General features: G+C 45.8%; 1 protein-coding gene across 3 annotated transcripts in view; it reads left to right on the top strand.

Moving 5' to 3' along the window:
• Window positions 1-23,602, top strand: part of STOX2 (storkhead box 2) — a 248,749-nt gene that overhangs the window by 135,886 nt on the left and 89,261 nt on the right. The window contains exon 1 of one of the 3 annotated variants that reach the window (XM_083170544.1): window positions 20,423-20,462. The exons of the other annotated variants lie outside the window; for them this stretch is intronic. The gene's annotated coding sequence lies outside the window, so the exon portion shown is untranslated. Of the gene's footprint in view, window positions 1-20,422; window positions 20,463-23,602 lie in introns of those variants that run through there. 3 annotated transcript variants of the gene reach the window in all.

Raw genomic sequence — 23,602 nt, 5'->3', positions numbered from 1 at the left:
TAAAAGTCCTGGCCAAGAATGTTTCAAACAAACGTTTACAGAGAGAGTGCCACCACCACTTACACTGTTTAAATGTTTGTTAGCATTAATCCCAGAAGAAAAACTTTTTTTTTTATTTTTTTTTTTTTTATGTCAAATGCACACAATATCATTTTCACTGTAAGTATTACTACTGGCTGATGTATTTGCACTGTGCTGAGCCACTGAAGCAAAAAAAAAAAAAAAATGGTAAGGAAGACTCCCTAAAATCTGGCACTCATGCATAGCCAGCATTTATGAAAGAAATCAAAGATAAGAAAAACAAACGGTCTTGAGGTGTGTCCCCAAATGGTAAAATGTCCAGCTTGAATATTTAAAGTATACATTTGATTTATTCATGGATTTGAAGTAAACACTGATACTGTTGTGTTATCTAAGATTGAGCAGATAGCTTTAGCGCTCTGTCAGGCTCAGGAGATATGTGTGATTATTGGTATACCTGCATTTGGTTATTGGGAACTTTGGGCCTTATTCTAGTTCACTCTTTCTGACAAAACTCTTCTTAGATGGACAAAACCATGTGCCCTGCAGGTGGGGCAGATGTAAAATGTGCAGAGAGAATTAGATTTGGGTGAGTTATTTTGTTTCTGTGCAGGGTAAATACTGGCTGCTTGATTTTTACACTGCAATATAGATCTCAATTTGAAGTAAAACCCCACCCAAATCTAATTCTCTCTGCACAAGTTACATCTGCCCCACCTGCAGGGCACATGGTTTTGTCCATCTAAGAAGGATTTTGTCAGAAAGAGTGAACTAGAATAAGGCCCATAGTTATGTTACCTCACTTGGGACAGGATGTACTAAAAGGAAAATGCATCCAACACCCTTGGCCGCATTTTCAGTATGTACTAAGGCCAGGACGCTGGGGCTTGGTGCAGAGAGTAACACCAGCAAAAGCCAATACATTCCTATAGGTTTCTATCCACATTCTTCCATCCGGATCCCTCCCAGTACCCCCTGCATCCGATGCATACCTCTGCGTATACACAGAGGGACAACCCCCCTGGCGGAACTCCAGAAGTCACAGCATCTCAAACGGCAGCTTTTTTTTTTAGAGAGTTGTCCTTTGCAATACTGAACGCATATTTTAGTACATATGAGATTAGTATGCATGCAGTGTTTGGTGAAATGTACCGCCCTTAATTATCATATCCCGCCCTCAGTTATGACTTCTATGGAGGCAATGGTTTTGGCGTGTCAGTGCTTGGTAAAAAGTGATTTACGCTGCTTACCGAGCCTTACATCACCCCCATAGTTTTAGCATGGTCTTTTGAAGGACCAGCCATGGGCAGCATTCAGTATAAGGTTCATTTATGATGCAGTACGTTGAAATCTGGATCTTGAGTGTGCAACTGTTGTCATCATGTAGTCATACCTCCCAACTTTTAGTTCCGGCGGGGCATGTGCCCGAAATCAGGAGGCATGGCTAGCTACAAAGGGGGCATGGCCTATAATCGTGGCTCCCGCGAGGCCACAACACTTTTTGCCACTCTGGGGGCATGTCCCAGAGGCTCTGTGAGCCTCTAGCCATGCCCCCAGCCCCTCTGGCTGCGCATGCGCACAGTGTCTATTTAGTGCTAGGCAGCATCTGACAGGGGGGACTCCCAACTGCCAGGTCGGATCCAGGATTTGCACCGTTTACACTGCAGTGCTGACTTGCAGTGTAAACTAAGGTGGCACTTGGAGATGACATCATCTCCAAGTGCCGGGACCGCTGATCACCCCGCCGGGACCGCCGATCGTTGTGCTGGGGACCAAGGTAAGCTGCTGGGCAGCCTCGTTCAACCCCCCAGTCCCTGTCCGCGAGTATAATGGATGCCACACACAGGCATTAATTTATACCCCTTTCACACTCACAGATCCGGGTCTTACCCGGGAATGTGTTCCCGGATGCTTCCCGAGACACTACCCGGGAATGTGCCCTTTCACACTGCACTCAGACCTGGGATCGACCGGGACAGCCCCCATTCACACTGATCCCGGGAAATCCCTGCAAATATGAATGCGTGTCATTAGAAATGGACTCCAGGGCTCTGAAAGATGACATCAGTATTTGTGAGCCCAAGAAAGCTCCAATCTGTGTACCCAATCCTGAGTACGGGACCATTCACACTGACCGCATCCTGTGTCGATTCCGGAATCTACCCAGGTCAGGACCTGGGTAGAAATCTCGGAATGCTCATCCCGGGATATTCTTTCAAGACCCTTTCACACTGAGCTGAATCCCGGGTTGATGCGCATTCATGTGCAAAAACCTGGGATAAAATTGTCAGTGTGAAAGGGGTATTACCTCCTCCATACCTCCGCTGCTGTCTGCACAGTACAGCAGACAGCAGCAGAGGCTGTGTTCCCCCTTGCCCAACCTCCATGTTGACCGTAGGATGCTGTGGTTCAGAGGTTGGGCTTCCCCATTGCTGTAAACAGGAGCCAGATGACCCGGCGTACCCATTTACACTGCCCTCTACCAGGTCCTGCCCGTGTTCTACCTTGGTCAGAACAGGTACCCATGTAAAGGGACACTGGTTAACACATTTATAACGCCTTTTCACCTTCATTCAGGATGGGGTACTGAGGTCTTATAACCTTGGGGATTAGAGGGTATCCGACAGGAGACAGGCACATAACATTTTCACACCAGGGTGTGCTGGCTCCTCCCCTCTATATCCCCCTACTAGCCAGTTTTAGAAAATGTGCCCTCAGGAGAGGGTGCACACTCCTGGAGTTCCAGAGAGTTTTTCTTCAATTTATTTTAGTTTATTATTTTCGGGTTGCTGTTTGGGCTTAACAGCTTCCCTGCGACGAGGGAAGCCGGGGTAGGGACTGCTGCAGGCCTTTCAAGGAACCGAGCTGATCCCTGCTGCAGGTCCACCGACCTGAGAGGGTGCTGTTACCGCGGGCATTGCGCTGCAGCGAGCACACCCCCAGCTGCCGCACACCCCTGGCTCAGCCTGAAAACGTCGGTGGTGAGTGTTAACCGGGTCCCCTCAGTGGGGACGCCGGTTTTGTGTGCGGCATAACGGCGAATGGCGGCGCGGTGGCCCTGCACAGGGATCGCGCGCAGATGTTTTAACACTGCAGCCACGCCGACACTGGATGCCAGGCATTGCCACTGGACCACCAGGGCATATACCGCTATGTGGGAAAATCCTTTTTTAAAAGGATTACCAGGCGCCAGTATAAATATTAGTATAGCCCGGACGCCATTACAAGGGGCGGGGCTTAGCTCAGAGCGGGACCTGAGCGCGCCTGTACACTGCTTCCTGCTTCTTCTCATGCTGTTGGCGCCATTACAGCAGAGCGGAGATCACTCTTCAGCGCAGCCTTGAAGGGAGAGAGATCGTTCAGCAGAGACAGCAAGTATAGCGCTTGATAGCGCTTCTTGTGTGCTTTAAGCCACAGATAGCAGCACACAGTATTGTTAATATTGTGTTTGTGCATAGACGCCGGTCTATCAAATCGATAGTCCAGGTTACAGGGTGCTGGTGTCCTCCATTTTACTCTGAGTCCCCCACTGCTAATTAAGCAATTTTACACTGTCATATAGATATATGTGATCCTGCACATAGAGTGTTAGCTACATATATTCTACTGTACATTCACTGTGTGTGTGTTCAGCGTGATTGCAGTGTGTTAAGGGGGTATTACCTCTCCAACATGGTGAGAAAAATAACTTGCATGATTTGCAGCAACAAGTTTGCTCCCAGCACTACCTCACAAGTCGCTTGTGAACAGTGTATGTCACCTCAGCTCAGTAGCATGTCTCCGCAGCGCAGTAGCTCGCAGACTGACTCCCAGGAACCTTCATGGGCTACTGGTATGAAAGCCATGTTAGAGACTGTCTCATCACAGCTGGCGACAAATAATTTACAGACTAAGCAAGTCCAGCAGGATTTAAAGGTCCTGTCAGCAAGGGTGGATATTCTTACACCCATGCCAGGGGTGTCCCGCAAGAGGGCACTTGAGGCCGTAGCACCTGACTCCGATATGGATGATGTTGATGGCAATGGTGATGGCGATGGTGACGCAGATGATATTGTAGATTCACAAGCGTCTCAGTCTAGCATTCAAGGTACTGAAAACCTGGTCCTTGCTGTTAGAGAAGTACTAGATTTACCTCTAGCCACACCCGTGGAGGGTGACCCATTCTTTGTGTCACACAGAAGGCAGGACATAGTTTTTCCTGAACAGTCTGACTTAGAAGAGGTGTTCAAAGCTGCCTGGAAAAATCCAGAGAAACGTTTTACATTGTCCAAACGTTTCAAATCCACCTTCCCTTTTGACCCCACGGGCAGGAAGGTGTGGGAGGAACCCCCTGTTGTGGATGCTTCAGTGTCCCGCCTCTCAAAAAAGGTGGTGCTCCCAGTCCCAGGTACCTCTACCTTAAAGGACGCGGTAGATAGGAAACTAGATAGCACAGTAAAGGCTGTGTATACAGCCAGCGGGGCATCCCAACGCCCGGTGCTTGCTAGTTGTTGGATGGCAAAAGCCATCTTCACATGGGCAGGCCAGATACAAGAAGGCCTGTTGGGTGACATGGATGTGCCCACGGTAGCTGAAAAGCTACGTCACATACAGGACACAGCAAAGATGATGTGCGAAGCACAGAAGGAGTTGGGTGCAATTAATGCCCGGAACTCGGCTATGGCTGTGTCGGCCCGCAGGGCCCTGTGGTTGCGGCAGTGGGTCGCTGACGCGGACTCAAAACGCAGTGTAGAGAGCCTACCCTTCACAGGGGATAGACTCTTTGGGAGTGAACTGGATGATCTGATATCAAAGGCTACGGCGGGTAAGTCCACATTCCTCCCATCAGCCTCCACCCCGGTAAGACGCCCTTTAACAGGGAGTACACAGCAGTCCTTTCGGACCTCTAGATTTCGGTCCAGGGCCAGGGGAGGCTCCACCGCCAATAGAGGCGCCAGAGGTAAGCCTAGGAAGGCAGCAACTGCTGCCACAAGAGACCGTGGCACAGGTGCAGCTACGCCTAAGCCCGCTGCATGACGGGCCACTCCCACCTCAGGATTTTCCCGCGGTGGGGGCAAGACTGAGGTTCTTCAGTCACGTGTGGGATGCATCCGCCCTAGACCCTTGGGTCAGGGCCATTATTTCACACGGTTACAGGCTGGAGTTCGAAAGAACACCCCTCCAGAGATATTTCAGGTCGGGACTCCCTGCAGCAGCGGAGGATCGCAGAATCCTCAGACAAGCTGTGCAAAAGCTGGTCCTAGCACAGGTCATCATACCAGTACCAGCTGCAGGAAGGAACAAGGGTTATTTTTCAAACCTGTTTCTGGTTCCAAAACCAGACGGGTCGGTTCGACCCATCTTAAACTTAAAGTCCCTGAACCCATACTTGAGGGTGTTCAAATTCCAAATGGAATCCCTGAGAGCAGTGATTGCAGGACTGGAGGAGGGGGAATATCTAGCGTCCATCGATGTGAAGGACGCGTACCTCCACATACCGGTGTGGGCCCCACACCAAGCCTTCCTAAGGTTTGCAATCCTGGGCGAACAATTTCAGTTCCAAGCCCTACCGTTTGGGCTCTCAACGGCCCCACGAGTCTTCACCAAGGTGATGGCGGAGATGATGTCCTTACTAAGGACTCAAGGGATAAACATCATCCCATACTTGGACGACTTGTTGCTGAAGGCTGCATCAGTGTCCAAGCTGCTGGGGGCCATAGAGACGACAAGGCAGCTCCTGTCCCAACACGGATGGATCCTAAATATACCAAAATCTTCACTGATTCCGTCCCAACGTCTTCAGTTTCTGGGGATGATTTTGGACACGGTGGAGAAAAGGGTATTTCTTCCAAGGGAGAAGATTGTAGTGATACAACAGCTGTTGAGGGAGGTGCTAGCCCCAGAAAGAGTCTCGGTCTACCTCTGCATCAGACTGATGGGAACTATGGTAGCCTCTTTCGAGGCTCTACAGTTCGGGAGGCTTCACTCTCGAACTTTCCAGTGGGACCTGTTGAGCAAGTGGTCGGGCTCCCACATCCACATGCACAGGTTGATTCGCCTGTCTGTCAAGGCAAGGCAGTCTCTACAGTGGTGGCTACATACGCCAAATCTCCTGGCAGGGAGGATATTCGGGATCCAGAACTGGATCTTGTTGACCACAGATGCCAGCCTCCACGGCTGGGGGGCGGTGGCACAAGGAATGCGATTCCAGGGCAGGTGGTCCTGCTTGGAAACTCAGCTCCACATAAACATCTTGGAGCTGAGGGCAGTACACTATGCTCTACTAGAGGCTCACTCTCTCCTGGAACAGCAGGCGATACAAGTCCAGTCAGACAATGCAACGACTGTTGCTTACATAAACCGCCAAGGCGGCACGAAGAGCAGAGCGTGCATGAGAGAAGCTTTCAAGATTCTGACCTGGGCAGAGACGCATGCGGTGGCAATATCTGCCATCTTCATACCCGGGGTGGACAACTGGGAGGCGGACTTCCTGAGTCGTCACGACCTCCACCCCGGGGAATGGAGTCTGCATCCTCAAGTGTTCGGAAGCATTGTAGATCTGTGGGGGCTCCCACAGATAGACTTAATGGCCTCAAGGACCAACCACAAGGTGGTAAGGTATTGCTCAAGGACAAGAGATCCTCAAGCAGAGGCAACAGATGCTCTGACAACGGACTGGGTATACGACCTGGTATACATATTCCCGCCCCTCCCACTCTTGGGGAGAGTGTTACAGAGGATCAGACATCAGCGGGTGCAGGCAATCCTAATAGCACCGGATTGGCCCAGGAGAGCATGGTACGCAAGTCTGCAAAACATGCTGATAGAAGACCCGTGGCGGCTGCCTCTAAGAAGAGACCTTCTGGTACAAGGCCCCTTCGTCTACCAGGACTTAGGGCGTCTTCGTTTGACGGCCTGGAGATTGAGCGGAACATCTTAGCTCTGAAAGGATTTCATTCCTCGGTCATAAACACCATGACCCGGGCCAGGAAGGCAGTGACAGCCTCGCACTACCATAAGATCTGGCGTAGATATATGTCCTGGTGCGAACACATGAGTTTTCCGCCAGCAGATTTCAAATTGGACCGTTTCCTGCTTTTCCTGCAGGAGGGCCTTGAGAAGGGACTCCGGCTGGGATCTCTAAAGGTTCAAATATCGGCTCTTTCTGTCTTTTTTTAGAAAAAGTTGTCGGTATACCCTGAAGTCCAGACCTTTCTACAAGGAGTCTTAAGGATACAGCCTCCATTTGTGGCGCCTACAGCGCCCTGGGACCTAGATGTGGTCCTGGAGTTTCTGCAGTCAGCCTGGTTTGAACCAGTGGACTCCATAGATTTTAAATACCTCACCTGGAAGACGGTGACACTACTGGCTCTGGCCTCGGCCAGAAGAGTTTCTGAGCTTGGTGCTCTCTCTTGTAAGAGCCCTTACTTGATTTTCCATCAGGACAGGGCAGAACTTCGGACAAGACAGCAGTTCCTGCCAAAAGTGGTCTCGGCGTTCCACATGAACCAGCCGATTGTGGTTCCTTCTTGCTCAGGTCATAAGGATATTCCTGAGTCACTTGATGTAGCTAGAATCCTGCAGATCTACGTGAGACGAACATCAAGGATCCGTAAGACGGAGTGTCTTTTTGTGTTGTATGACGCACAAAAGAAGGGATGCCCAGCATCAAAGCAATCAATTGCTAGATGGATACGTTCTACCATACAGAAAGCATATGTGTCAGCACATCTGACTATGCCGGCATCAGTGAGAGCCCACTTCACTAGAGCCGTAGGAGCATCCTGGGCGGCTGCTCAGGGTTTTTCAGCTTTGCAGCTATGTAGAGCTGCCACCTGGTCTGGTCAGCATACCTTCGTCAAATTTTACAAGTTTGACACTGTGGCCAGGGATGATACCCAGTTTGGGCAAGCGGTGTTGCAACAGGCTCCGCACGTTCCCGCCCTTTCTGGAAGCTTTGGGACCTCCCCAAGGTTATAAGACCTCAGTACCCCATCCTGAATGAAGGTGAAAATAGGATTTTAATACCTACCGGTAAATCCTTTTCACTGAATTCAGATGGGGTACTGAGCGCCCGCCTCAGTGCGGGGCACTGTTGCACAGGTTATTATCCTGTTGTTGCCTTTTGCTAATTGCAAAGTCTGGTTTTCTGATAAGTTATAGGTCCGTGGACCTGTTTAGGAGCAGCTGAGTTTTGGTGACAAAATTGCTCCATAAAATTACATTTATGTTCCTAAGTAACACAATGACAGGGTTAACTACGTTTAGTTGAGAGAGTTGTTGTGTGTGTTGTGGTGTGCTGGTGCAAATCTCACCACGTTATCTTAATGATTAGTTCCTACCTCACATACGTTATCCTTCCTTCGGGCACAGTTTCTTAACTGGCTAGTAGGGGGATATAGAGGGGAGGAGCCAGCACACCCTGGTTGAAGAAAATGTTATGTGCCTGTCTCCTGTCGGATACCCTCTAATCCCCAAGGTTATAAGACCTCAGTACCCCATCTGAATTCAGTGAAAAGGATTTACCGGTAGGTATTAAAATCCTATTTTTACATGGCCACTGACCCAGGTCCACAATAGAAAAACCCAGGTTTTTGCGGCGATGTAAAAGGGGTATTCGAGAAAAAGTAGTTGCCTGCAATCAAAAAGTTACTGCCCAGAAAGAAAGAACGCCCAATGCAAAACTGCAAATGCATCACAAATAGCAATGCCTTCGCAGGTCCATTAGATTGAAAAAACTCTTTGATGCTTTGCTTTTTTGCAGAGTAAGTTTAGGGCTTTCACTAATCTGCTGAAGAACCAGGTTGCAAGACCCAGGCAAAAACGGCTAGGTACACCTGCATTTTTACAAACGCACCCAGAAACACCATGTTTCTGACCCTAAATGCTTTTCTTCCTGTCAATCAAACTGTGACTGTTAATAAATCATAGATATACATTGATCAATCACATTTTAAGAGCACTGTCTGTAATGGAATAGGAATGGCATGGAAAGTGATACCTTACTTTTTTTTTACAGATCTACAGCCCAATGGTGGGGGCTTTGACCGAACAGTATATTTTACCTCTGCGATTCTTAGCTAAACGTTTCAGTTTTTGGTGTTCAGTGGTGTATTCATTTCTGCTGTGGACTGCTGGATTTGACCCATTCCTGCAGTTGACAGCAATAAACTGAATCCCATACTTGGTGGTCGGAGTACAGTTCAGCTTCCTGACACCAACTGGGAACTCTCCGAGGCTTTTACATATCCAAAAGCTTAGTAGCTACAGTATCTGTTACTTTTATTATATGATCTATATATCTTTTTTTGAATGTTGAGTCTGGAGAATTATAATGAGTTCCACATGGTACATTTATTATGGGGAAAGGGCTTTCATGAGAGACAAAGAGAAGAAATAATGGGGACAGACTGGCCTAGTAGCATATGGGTCAGTTATAAAACCTGGCAATAATCATCTCTCATGTGTGTATATATAATGTCTAGTGTCCGTTTGTGTGTCTCCGAAACACTGCCATCTGTTGGCAGCGAGTGAAACTTCTTTCTCTCACACCTGCACAAACACAAATTAGGCAATTACAAGGTAGCAGACTAGCTTTCGAAGCATTTGCTTCAATCGGGCTTACTAGTATAAAATATAGGTGTTTATACTAGTATATAATATAGGTGTTAATGCAAAATGTGGTAGCTGGCGATACCCGATAGAAGCCTATGGACTTCTAACGCAAACCCATCGCCGCACCGACCGACCTCCCTCCCCCCCCCCCCCCTCACCTGTGTCCGGGCAGAGCTGTGCTGCCCGGACCTGTGACCTCCTCCTCCCTGCACCTCTTCCGGGTGCAGGGAGGACGAGAGCCCGGGGCAGCAGCAGCAGCGCCGGGTAAGGGAGGGAGGGGAGAGCCTCCGGGTCCCCATGGGACCCGCTGACTCTCACCGCAAAGGACAGCTCTTAACGCAAGAGCTGTCCTTTTCCATAATTATCGCATATGTTAGTGCATATGCGATAATTATGAATGCGGTAGCCGGCGATAGGGGGCGGTAAGGGGGCGCAAATGTTAGAGCATCCCCACCTATAACGGAATCCAAATTATTTCACCCTTGTGTTATAACAAGTTATTATAACATTTATGTACATTTAGATGTTGTTTTGAAATCGGTTGCTAGTTGAGAGTACATTTGTATCTCTCGGCAATGTTAATAAATAACATTTTTATTAAGATCACCAAAGCCAGTGAACTCTTAAGCTGGCTGTACACTTCTTGGAAAGAGACATCACATAAGATTTCCAATGAAATCCCGGAGCATCCCGGGCTCCAGGAACGTATGATATATATAATCATGCTGTCCTTTTGCATGTGATATATCGCATGCGTGCTGATTCACTGATGCCGGAGGCTGACCAGTGCAACAGGTCCGCATGGGAACATGCACTAGATCGGCATCGGAGATGAAACACATGCAATTTGTCACTGTTCTTTTGATTTGATCTGTCGGACTAGGATGAAAAAGTGTCCAAATTGCACTAGTGTGTGGGGCCTTTACTTTTTATATCCATGAGAAATTTGACCTACTCTGGTATGTGCGATTATTTCAAATGCGGTATTCCGCGAATCCTGGTGCTGTGGAGAGAGGGCGGGGCGGGGGGGGGGGGGGGCGATAGTTAGTGCATCCCCCCCTTACATTTGCCCAGACTGAAAAATCATTCAGTAGTGAGTGTGCGACAAGAAAAACCCATGAAAGTAAATTTAATAAAATAAATGTTTTTCTCTTCTACTTACATTTTTGTGCTTTACAGTATATATTTATTTGAATGGTTACAAAACAGAACAAACTTTTCTCTGAGGTCTCAGATATTAAACAAACGGACATCCAGTTTTTATTTTTTATTTACAGTTTCTTATATAGCGCAGCAGATTCCGTTGCGCTTTTCAATTGTAGACAGTAAGAAAACGAACAGACAGACTTGGAGGTAAGAGGGCCCTGCTGCAAGCTTACAATCTATAGCAGCGATGGCTAACCTTGACACTCCACCTCTTGTCCGACTACACTTCCCAGCATGCCCTGCTACAGTTTTACTATTTGGCCATGCTAAAACTGATGCAGGGTTTGCTGGGATGTGTAGTTGAACAACAGCTGGAGTGTCAAGGTTAGCCATCACTGTTCTATAGGATCCATCAAACCGTATTGCAGTTATTGATAACCAATTAGTGACTTGACAAACTCGTTGCTATGATGCCTCTTTCTTTGAGCTTCTTGCCAACGCATGGCCTCCTTTTTTGCCATTGTTCTGCCACAATACACAGCTCTAACAGGCCTGAGTATTACTATCATTTGTATAATGTGTCTGTTGTACAGTTTCCCACAGATCCTGCAGAACACCATAAATTCCAGAAGCAGAACATTAACAGTACAGAGCAGTAACTCACTATATACATAAAAGTCCACTTTTCCAGCCATTGAGTAAGACTCTCTTATATTTATAATAAGCATATTCATTGTGGTTAAAAGTCCAAGTGCAGATTGATATCATCTGTGGCGTACAGACTAGAAATATGAGAGTTTCAGCCTCATGAGAAACCTGAGACTAGTTTTCCGGTCATGGATCTGGAATCCCCGAGAGGTAAAGCAGTAGGAAATTACTAGTATTATTATTATTATTAGTGGCCTAGACATAAGATTCCGCAATCAGCCATAATACCACCAGTTTTTATTGCTTTGGAATACCCGTATATTTCTGTGGAATTTAGTGGATTTTTTTCTTTTACTTTTAATACTCAAACAATTATGCACATTGTTAAAGTACACTATACAAACATTTATCATTTATATACAGTATATATGTATACCTAAGGTTTAAAAGTAAACCAAAGCTCTCACACATTAACAAAGAACTGATAAGCACAATCTGCACTGATTCATCATACATTACAATAAACCTTTTAGTTTAGGTATACATGGTGCATTTCACATACTTGGAACACCATGGGGCTGATTCAGTGATGGGTGCCAGGACAGTGCAGCTTTATCTATTGATGGTTGTATGTCCATTACCCCTTTCACACCACACCTCAGACCTGGGTTACCTAGAAACATAGACTTTGATGGCAGATAAGAACCATTTAGCCTATCTAGTCTACCCCTTTTTGTTTACCATATTGTTACCCTTAAACCCTATTTGATCCCTATTTCTTTGTAAGGATGTCCTTATGTGTATCACATGCATGGTTGAATTGTGAGATAGACATAAGGACATCCTTACAAAGAAATAAGGATCATATAGGGTTTAAGACAATGTAACAATGTGGTTAAAAAAAAGGCAGATTAGATGGGCCAAATGGTTCTCATCTGCCATTAAATTCTGTTTCTATGTAACCCGGGTCCAAGTTGCGGTGTGAAACGGGTAATAGACATACAGTACAACCACCAAGTTGTGGTTATTGCCGGGTTGCCGCCTGGTTGACTTGAGTTGAGATGCGGTGTGAAAGCACCACAGTTTATAATCCAGGTCGAGCAACCCAGCAATTTGACCTGGGTTATAAGAATGGTTAAACCAGGGTCGCCCACTGTATAAGGGTGGTGGATGATTGTCAGTATACCAACATCAGAATCTCAACTGTTCAAATACCAGACAGTTGGGATCCTGACTTACAGGGTCTATCCTCCCTCGTGGGGGTCCACAACCTCCATACAGGGTGAATAGAACTGGCAAGCGCTCACCCCCCTGTTGAAGTACCAGCAGTCAGGATTACAATGTCAGTATTTGACTGCCGGAATCCCAACTGTCGGGCCGTTATACCACACCCCTGGATAATGGGTGACGCGGGTTTAATGTGGAAACATTGGACCTGGGTCGGTGCCTGGTCGGACCCGGGATCAAGATCGAAGGTCTGACCCAGCATTGTGATCTGAAAGGTGTATATAACTTAAATGAATGCCGCTACAATGCTCTTCACTGGTGTAGGTCCCTGTATCCATTTGTGCAGAGACTGAGACACCCACCGTCAGCATCCATAGGTGTCTTTAAACACATCATGGCCCCACTATTGAAAAATGCACCAGACATTTAGTAGCTGAAAAGGGTGAGGGGCTGCCTCTAATTTTCTTGGATTAGCTACAAATATGGTAGAACATTACCTCCATTTTATAATGCTGATTTATGGCATAATACATGCCCTTTTCTTCTACGAATAATATGGATCCAGTCCACTATTGCAATTTCTCTATCATCAGACCCTTTCTCACCATGGATAATACCATAACTCTCACCAGTGCATTTCTTGCCTGGCCTACTGTTACCTCCTTCTATATGGCCTTCCTTTCACTTGTCACCCATGCCAGTGTAACCTTAGATAAACTTATTTACATCTCCTGCCAGTCTGTATCAACTGTACATCTTTGTCAACTGCTCTCCAGCCATTTTAGAATACAGTTCTCACTCTCACATGTAAAGCGCTCTGTCAACCCACTTCCTCCTACTCTAATGTCATTTCTCTTCACCAATCCTTCCACCCTCTCTGCTCCTCCAGTGACTGCTACTTTACCAGTGCTCTGCTCACCTCTCACTCGAGCAACCAACATTTCTCATATGCGGACACCCTGCTCTAGAACTTTACTTCTTTGCCCATCAGACTCTCAGTTTAGTAAGTGTGGTGCACAAGATCAGTTGGTGGGCCAAGTGTGTACCTAGCTTAAGACTAAAGATAAGTACAACTAATTTAGCTGTTTTACCCATCTTATTTATGTAATATAATTACATACTATCATTTTAAGTAATATTTCTTGTGGCTAAATTCAATTGTTTTGAGGGCCACACTAATTAATGGGCACCTGTTATATGCTTGTCACGCCCCGAAAACACTGACTTTTCCAGATAAACCATAGACTTTTCCAGCTAAATGCATCTATATCCCAAACCAAGGACTTTTTCAGCTAAACCCATCTACTGTATATCGTAGTGTTCATTCTAGCACCCGCCATATTTGAAAACCCATGCAGTTCTTCTTGCTGCCTGGGGTGTCACTGTTTGCTGTAGTGCTTATAGCACAGTGTGGTCTGTATATCAGCATTGATATGCAAACCAGACCTGTGCTTGAAACACCACAGCAGACAGCGACACCCCAAGCAGGGAAGAGGAACTGCATTGGTTTTCTAATATGGCGGGTGCTAGAATGAACCCAAAACCTCGAACCATAGACTAGTCACACAGTCCTGCTTGCTACCTCAGGAGGCTGCAAGTGGAAGTTTGGGCGCTGGCGGCATTCACACCTAATCAGAGGTACAACTGAATGGCTCTGTCAGGCGCCCATTAATTAGAGCGTTGCACACGAACCCCCATAGCTTCTTTGAGTAGGTAAAATAATTCCAGGCCATTTTCTGCAGGCTATGTTAAGTATTCACATGATAAAATGATACCTTAACTGTGTGCAGTTTGTAAAGAAAATGTTATTGCTGATTCCCATGTCTCCCTTTACACCAATAAAATTCTCTCCCTGATGTACAAAAGCAGATACGGAACAACTAAAACATGTGTGGAAATTTGAACTGATTTATTGAGAATTTTTTTTATGCCAGAAAATTTAATTTGATCTGACAGATTCCCTGATTTGTTTCCAATGTTTTCCTTATGCTTTTCTTTTTTATGCAGAATAAATTGGCACAAAAATTATATCTACAAAATATTGCCATTTGTCAATGAGAACTATATTTGCATAAGTTATTTATTCAAGTATACTTACCCTCACCGTGCCCCCCCCAACTCTCCCTCCTAGCAGCCTAACCCTAACCCCGAAACATGTATATTGAATTAATAATAAATAGATTGAGAGAGTACAACTCTCAAATTTATTATTATTAATTCAATATGCAAGGTTCTAGGTAATTGCGTATCCCCGTATACTCATTGGGAGCTGCAATAACTGGGAGCTCAATTTTAATGGTCTAAACTGTTTAACGTCTGAATTTGTTGGTATATGATATAACCCTAATCTCCCTACAGCCTGACCTTAACTCACACCAATAGTGCCTAAACCTGCACCGTGCCGCTTAAACCTAACGCCGCACCCCACAGCTTTCTAAGTTTTCTATTGTCTGACATTCTACACCTTACTGACAGTTTGGCAGATTTTGAGTGGTATTCAATCCCCTGCCGCTATTTCCTATGGGGGAAATAGCGTCGGGTGCCTATTCAATGCTGTCTTCCCCATCAGCATTGAAGATGCATCTCGGCAGACCTGACTTTAAAAGCACTATTTCCACGATCTATGGCCATTTACACAGACACGCCTCCTTTTCGTCATTCGGTAGACAGGAAATTGAATACTGTCTGCTAAATAACTGGCGAGGGGGCCAAGAACGGGACAGGGTCACTGCTATTGGGACATCCCGAAAGTCATGTCCCAGGTTTGAATACCCCCCTTTGTCTAATTGGTGATAATTGAATTGGTACTTGTGTATTATCTGGGCGCCCGATTTTTTAATCTTAGAGCATTGTACAACAAAAAATCGGTGACGCGATTGGACCCGATTTTTAATTGTACAGGCACCCAGATGCCTGATTCCTATGTTAAATGCCCCCCCCCCGACCAGATTTTAAATTGTATACCCACCCTGATGGGTAATGAATATGTGAAATGCCCCCACATTGTTAACGTCCCCCCCACTATGAATGCCAACCCGAAGCGTGGCGAGCGCAGCGGTACGCGTCCTCAGACCTTTTCATAACCCCACTATCCACGTTGGCTTGGAGTTGATTTTATATAGTGTGGTGAGCGCAGCGAGCCACCGTGCCCCAAGCGTGGCGAGTGGACGCGGATGACTTCACATGTATATTAAATATTAAAAATTTCCGATTTTTTTTTTTTTCATGCGTCTACCTTTTGTCAATGTAGAAAAATTTGCTGTTGGTCTAGACATTGGCTGTCATTCACCCAGAAACTTCACACAGTTATGGCCATTGTGGGAACCTAACCTATAGGCTATGGGGTGTGGATCGTAATTGTCGACCCGACTTAGGTCGACAGTCATTAGGTCGACACCGTTGGGTCGACAGGCAACAAGGTTGACAGGGTTCTAGGTCGACATGGGTGAAGGTCGACATGGGTTTAGGTCGACAAATGCATATCCCAGGCTATGAGATCCATGTTACAACATCCGTGCTAAACCTTTTCTATTATATGAGTGAGGACATTCAGCATTTATACACGTGTCGTCATGTTGGAATATACGTTCCTGAGCACCAATTGGTCTTTTTAATAAACTTTGCATTTGGACTATATACATTTCATAGATATTTCATGTCAGATTACCTTGGCCATTGATAGAACCGAGGTATTAGTTACAATCCATTGACCATTTATTAGGCAGGGACAGTCTTACTCATCCATTTAGATCACTTGAACCCACAATGCATGAGCTATCCAGCACTTCTGAGTTATGCTGGCTAGTTGCTAGAAAACCCGGGGATGGCCGCAGTATGACTAGTGGGGGGTACCTTTTTTAGCAGTGCAGGGGTGGTCCAAATCCATTCTCTCATAACATCAGTGCGGTTATATTCATTATGACATATAAGCAGCTATCAGAGCCTCATATCAGTAGGAGCTAATAATGTTAATTAGCAGGAGAGAGCTGTCGGATTTCAGGAGTGTGCTAAATGTAATGCTCTCACCTGGAATTACAGAGAACGTAATCTTCTTTCCCTCAAGCTATAGTAAAATGTAGTAAATCAAATATGTATACAAGGGCTGGTAGTTCAGTGGGAAGTAATTATCTGCAACTTGTTTGTTAGTAATTGTATCCCACATGTGTAGGCTGCTCTGCTCTGATTAATTCCCTTTCCAGTAGGGTGGCGTGGCCTTGTGCAGCACAACTGAACTTCAGGACAGGTCATAGGTAGATTGTGCTCAGGTCAGCAGGCAATGTTTACAGGTATGATATAAGAGGCCGACGGTGGTTTCTCTGACATCGGAATCCTGACTGTTAGGAACCCGACAGGGAGGCAAGCGCATTCAAGCCCGTTGTGGGCTTGCTGCGCTCGACACGTATCCTATTCTCCTTCTATGGGGTTGTGGACCCCCACGAGGGAAAAAAGGCCCTGTAAGTCAGGATCCCCACTTGTTCTGCTCACGGTCACTATAATCATGAATTGAGACAACTGCTTTTCCTGGAAAACAGATTGGATTTTTTTTTTTTTTTCAACATCTGTTAAAAAAAAAAATATATAGAAACTGTCAAATAAAAACAGATCTACAAAAATCTGTATTTTACCGTAGTGAGCGTTGACAGGGTCCTGATGTGACTGCAGACTTCCTATTGCAGTCTTTATATATTCATCCAACAGTGACACTCACACAAACGTGTTCCAATACTGAATGTCTGTCTTTATAAAGGTTCCTACAGGACTCTTCACACGGTTAGCTTTTCCTACCCCAATTACCCCAGTGCTGTCTCCATCATTCTTCTTTCTAGAGACCTTGCACATAGACCCTGCACAAAAGTCAGAGCCATAATAAGCTTCAGAAACCGACATGTGTGCCTGTTCTTGCTAATTCCACATACGCTGGAAACTTGCTCTTTCCATCCTTAAGGTGTTGAGTCTACAGGATGGTGACGTTATATGCTGAGACCTGTAATTTACCAATACCTGGGGAGCCACAGGTTGGCCTGCTTTAGTGATAATATAACCTTAGTAACTTATGTTATACAGGTTGAGTATTCCTTATCCAAAATGCTCGGGACCAGGAGAATTTTGGATAACGGATTATTCCGTATTTCGGAATATTTTAATATTTTAATGATGTATTTTGAAGTATCTTGCATTTATGCTGTATAAACACATATTATACACACAAATATATTTTATTACCACATAAAATACACACAAATATATTTTAATTGTTCAAAAAACAAGGTTTCAAAACGTGAAACAAAATGTGTGTACTATCTCAGCACTGAATTTGAATGCCAAGCAATCATTTTCTTGTACATATATAGTGCCAGTTACATATCATGTCCTCAGTAGTGCTGTTACAAATGTCCCCAGTGAGTTTTTAGCAAAAAAAAAAAAAATTTTCACTTTCTGGAATGTCCGTATTTCGGAATAATTCGGATAACGGATATTCGGATACGGGATACTCGACCTGTAGTGACTGCTCTTGGCTACACTAAATAGATCCTCCCTTTTCTTGATTTTTTTTTCATATGGTACCAAGTCTTGATTTACCTTCCGGGCTATCGTGCATATGCCGCCAGCCTAGACACCCCCAACGCGTTTCATCATCAATGTTCCATGTTATATGCGTCGTCCTGTGTGTGTTCCACACCTTAATCCTCTGTTGATCCTGTCTAAGGATTTGCCTGTCTGTCTGCAAGTCCTAAGGGCTGTCCTGTTTTAAACTGGGCACACATCTAAGGATTATCATTTCAACCATCCAACCATTATACAGATAGGAACAATAATCTGCTAATATGAAGGAACAAACAATAGTTCATTCAAAATAGTTGGGAAGATTAGACGTGTTATCCAACTGTTTTCAGGTAGAAGCTTTCCACCAATGAATGGTATTAACAGAACTGTGCTTATTTCTACTACCTGCACTGGCAGACTGTGCGGTTCAGGCCAGTTTGTTGCCACTTGACCTGTGAGCCCCATAGCAACATATTGAAGGGGCCTCTGTGCCAGTGCTTGTTGAGCGATCCTTCTCCACAGCAGTTATTAATGTTATGCCCCATAATGGAGCCCTACTTCATTTTCTGAACTACAATGGTGTCCTCGCTTGTTAGTCACATTGTAGGGCTGCTAGTACACATTATGACACACAGTATTCACTTTATGACATAATGTCCCCTGTTTATATTATCTTACAGTGCCCCCCAGTTCATATTGTGACACATTCTAGTGACCTCCAGTTCAAAATATACCACATTAGAATACACCCATACCATTATAAGATCCAATACAGACTCTTCTGACTGAAAATATAATGTCACACAATTCAGGCTGGGCAGTGTATCAGATCCAATAGCTTAGCAGGCAAGTCTGGGAAATTGATATGCAACTTTATAACCTGTGCCCTGTGCCCACCTAATGCTTTGGACACCATAGCAATAGCACCCCTTACTCCAACAATTGCTATGTCAATGAAGCTGCAGAACCTCACTCATATCTCCCAACTTTGATGCATCCGGAGTTGGGTGGCTCATATGCGTGCTTCTGCCAAGGAGCAGTGAACCATGTGCACTGCAGGTGAGGCTGATGTAACATGTACAGAGAGTTAGATTTGGATGAGTCCGTTTATTTACCCTGTACATTCCGTTTATGTGCAGGGTAAATCCTGGCTGCTTTATTTTTACACTGCAATTTAGATTTTAGTTTGTGGGGTGTGAGTGCTCATAAGCAAAGTGTTGGATTCAGTTAAAGATATGTTGTGTGTGTGTGTGTGTGTGTGTGTATGTGCGTCTATATGCATCTAGCTTCCTGGCACATTAAACAGCCTTTCTATTCATGCCATGCCCTGGCATAACTTGGCCAGGCATCTTTTAGTGCATCTTTTTCCATTAATACCCCATTCACACCAGCCTAAATTCCCAGGTTGAGTCTGGGAACAACCCGGTACTAGCGCTGGTGTGAAAGGTTCCCGGGACAAAATCCCGGGCTAATTTCAACCCTGCTAGCAGGGTTGTTCCCAGGTTCAACCCGGGGACCTGGCTGGTGTGAAAGGTGTAGGGTATACTTACCCGGGTTGCTGGGTCCTGTCCGATGGGAATTAATGCAGGCGGCGGGCGCAAATGACGGGACAGCCGGTGGATGATGATGACGCAGCTCTCCGGCGGCAGTGAGGGTGCCGGAGAGCTGCGTCATCTTCATCTGCCGCCTGTCCCTTCATTTGCGCCGCCGCCTGTGTGGATCCCTGGCCTGTGCGGAGGACCAGCAACCGGGGTGAGTATTCTCCCCACCTCCGCCGCCATCCCGCCGACTGCCCACCTCCTCCCCACCTCCTGCCGGCCTCCTTCCTGCCCCCTTCTCACACCAGAAAATGCAGGGACATTTCTGATGTGAATGGGTCAAAACCCGGGAATGTCCCTGCTTGTCCCGGGAACTGAATTCCCGGGTTTGTCCCTGCATTACTGGTGTGAATGGGGTATAAATTGCATACATATTTGGGGAAAAAAAGACGCTGGACGTTAACTGAGATGCACCAAAACTGTCAGCTCAGTCACGCCAGGCATCTCTTGCTGTCTGGCATATTAAGGCAAGAGGACACATCTGTATATACACACACACATTTTAGGCTGGAGAAAGGCAGTTGTTTGCCGCATATTACGTAGTCAGTTGAAATATATTGCAAGCTGAAAAAAGAATATAATACTTAGAAATTCTGTTCCTACCTTTTTTAGAACACTCCGTTTCAGAAAAAGAAAAATTGTAGCCAAGACTGAAAAGTATATTTGTACACTGTCAGCAAGAAAGTGAGTAGTGTTAATTGCTGTGATCGTAAGTGATATTTATGCTGGACCATGTATGTACAACTTTTAAGACTGAAGACGCTACCCATTGTCATAATGATTTTACTTTATAATTGCAAACCTTGTGCCAAGCTGCAGTGTCGATTGCAGAGTGTTGGTGAGTAATCTTCTGGCAGAAGTCCTCCACTTACAGATGACTTCATGAGGTGACAACATGGTTTGCACTGTGAGTCAGACTGCAGAGATGGCTATTATAAGTCTACAGAATGTAGTATATTCTAGGTCTGCAGAAAGCATAGCCAAGCCTGCATAATGTATCATATCCTAGTCCTGCAGCATGTAGTGTATCCGAAGGCTGCAGAATGTAGTATATTCTCAGTCTGCAAAAAGTAGCATAGCCAAGCCTACACAATGTATCATATCCTAGTCCTGCAGCATGTAGTATACTGTATCTGAAATCTCCATAATGTATAAAATCATAATCCTGCAGATTGTAGTATATTCAAAGTCTGCTAGACCAAAATTTGCAGAACGTAGTATGGTATGTCTGCAGATTGCACTTTATTTTTTGTCTCTTCTTCCACCTGACCTCCCCACAAGCCATCTATACATCAATTAGATTCCACTACCAACCCGCATGTGGCAATTATAATGACCCTACTGTTGATGTAATTATTATGGTTACGGCAGAAACCCACATTCTCCTGGTCTCCTGCGCTTTCACCAGGGCCAGATTAGGGATTGCCACCACCCATTAATGATTCCAAATATTTAACGGTTAATTGCCGTCGGTGAATGTCTTTGCCATTGATGGTGGAGAACAAGATGGTTTCCCGCCATTGATTATACAGGACACAGAGCACTGTCCCTTGACAATACAAAGCCCTGCCCCCGTGTTCTTATTGGCACATGTGCCAGTCAATGAAAAAACAGGGATGGTCATCTGCGGCAAACTATGCAATGGATGACCATTGATAGTTCACCAACCATCCATGGCCACTTGTCATTACATAATATATTGCAATCATTGATGGCCATCCCTAGTCCAATTTAAAAATGGGGCTGATGAGACTACAACTCCAAGACTGCACATAAAAATAAGACCAGCATCATAATGGCAAGCATCTCTTTCCATATTCCTGAGGAAAGTATGCGATTTTCCTTCTTTTTCATATTTATAGAGCCGATGGGGCTGATAGTTTTGGCCTACCTATCTACTCTACCAGCAGTTGCAGAAAACATTCCCGGTAGTCCTCCGTAGGGGTGCTTCTGCAGCATTATGTCCGCTTCCAAGAGAAGTGGACAGAATGGAGCAACAATTGCTGGAATTGCAGGTCCAAATACAGGGGGCGGGGCTACAATATGCAAATATGCATCATGTAGCCTTGCCCCTTTTTGCTGTGATAGGGGTAGGGCTTCATGATGTCAATCCCAGCGATGTATAGAGATGTGTCCCAGGAACTAGTTTTAGAAGCGTTGCGCCTGTATAAATGGACATCTACAAGCATGACAAACCAGATTGTTTGTTTTGATACCAGATGATCTGCCAGCGGCACCCCAGCAAAGGTGCTACAGCTCCTAAGAGTGCCGCTACACACAGTTTGGGAGCCACTTTCACAGGTAGTAAGCCCTTTTATGTATTTTTTATTACCTATTCTTATTCCCTGTGTAATATCAACACAATATAAATACATGTTAAAAAAAAAAAATCTCATTTGGCTGCAGAATGTAGTAAACCCTTATTTGCAAAATGTGGTCTATCCCGGTCCTGCAGAATGTAGTAAAGTATGCCCTAGGTTTGCATAATGTAGTATATCTTAGATCTGCACTATGTAGTATCTCATAGGCAGGGCCGGCGCCACCACTAGGCAAATCTAGGCATTTGCCTAGGGCGCCGGCCACTGGAGGGCGGCATTTTGTGCCGCCCGGGTACCTGTCCTATGGGGCTGTGTATTTAAATCTGGTGGCGGAGGCAGCGGGGGTCCCTGCAGTCCATTAAAAATCACGAGCGCTATCCGCCGGGCTATGCGGAAGCGCTTCTATTGTGAAAACTGGCAGCACGGCGCACGCTGATCTCAGCCAATCAGCGTGCTGCCAGTGTTTTCACACTAGAAGCGCTTCCGCATAGCCCGGCGGATAGCGCTCGTGATTTCTAATGGACTGCAGGGACCCCCGCTGCCTCCGCCGCCAGATTTAAATACACAGCGCCGCAGGACAGGTACCCCCCCCCCCCCGGCACCGGGGCGCCCCCACCCCGACTCGCCTGGGGCGCTCCGGTGCCTTGCACCGGCCCTGCTCATAGGTCCTTCAGAATGTTGTATAACCAAGGTGTGCAGAATGTTATATAGCCCAGGCCTGCAGAATTTAGTATATATCAGGTTATGCAGACTCATATATTCAAGGTATGCAAAACATAATGCATCATAGGCATGCAGAACATACTTTATCACACTGTATGTCCTGCAAAAAGTACTGTATCCTAGTTCTTGAAGAATATTGTTTATCATCATACAGTAGGTCTTCAGGAACTGCAGAATGTAATGTATCCTAGGCGTGCCGAATGTAGTGTATCCTAGGCGCGCAGAATGTAGTGTATCCTAGGCATGCCGAATGTAGTGTATGCTAGGCGTGCCGAATGTAGTGTATCCTAGGCATGCCGAATGTAGTGTATCCTAGGCGTGCCGAATGTAGTGTATCCTAGGCGTGCCGAATGTAGTGTATCCTAGGTGTGCCGAATGTAGTGTATCCTAGGCATGCCGAATGTAGTGTATCCTAGGCGCGCAGAATGTAGTGTATCCTAGGCATGCCGAATGTAGTGTATCCTAGGCGTGCCGAATGTAGTGTATTCTAGGTGTGCCGAATGTAGTGTATCCTAGGCGTGCCGAATGTAGTGTATCCTAGGCGTGCCGAATGTAGTGTATCCTAGGCGTGCCGAATGTAGTGTATCCTAGGCGTGCCGAATGTAGTGTATCCTAGGCGCGCAGAATGTAGTGTATCCTAGGCATGCCGAATGTAGTGTATCCTAGGCGTGCCGAATGTAGTGTATCCTAGGCGCGCAGAATGTAGTGTATCCTAGGCATGCCGAATGTAGTGTATCCTAGGCGTGCCGAATGTAGTGTATCCTAGGTGTGCCGAATGTAGTG

The sequence above is a fragment of the Crinia signifera genome, chromosome 1 (genome assembly GCF_055691185.1).
Source record: "Crinia signifera chromosome 1, ASM5569118v1, whole genome shotgun sequence".
Taxonomy (NCBI): domain Eukaryota; kingdom Metazoa; phylum Chordata; class Amphibia; order Anura; family Myobatrachidae; genus Crinia; species Crinia signifera.
This window is presented reverse-complemented; position numbering and strand designations above follow the sequence as displayed.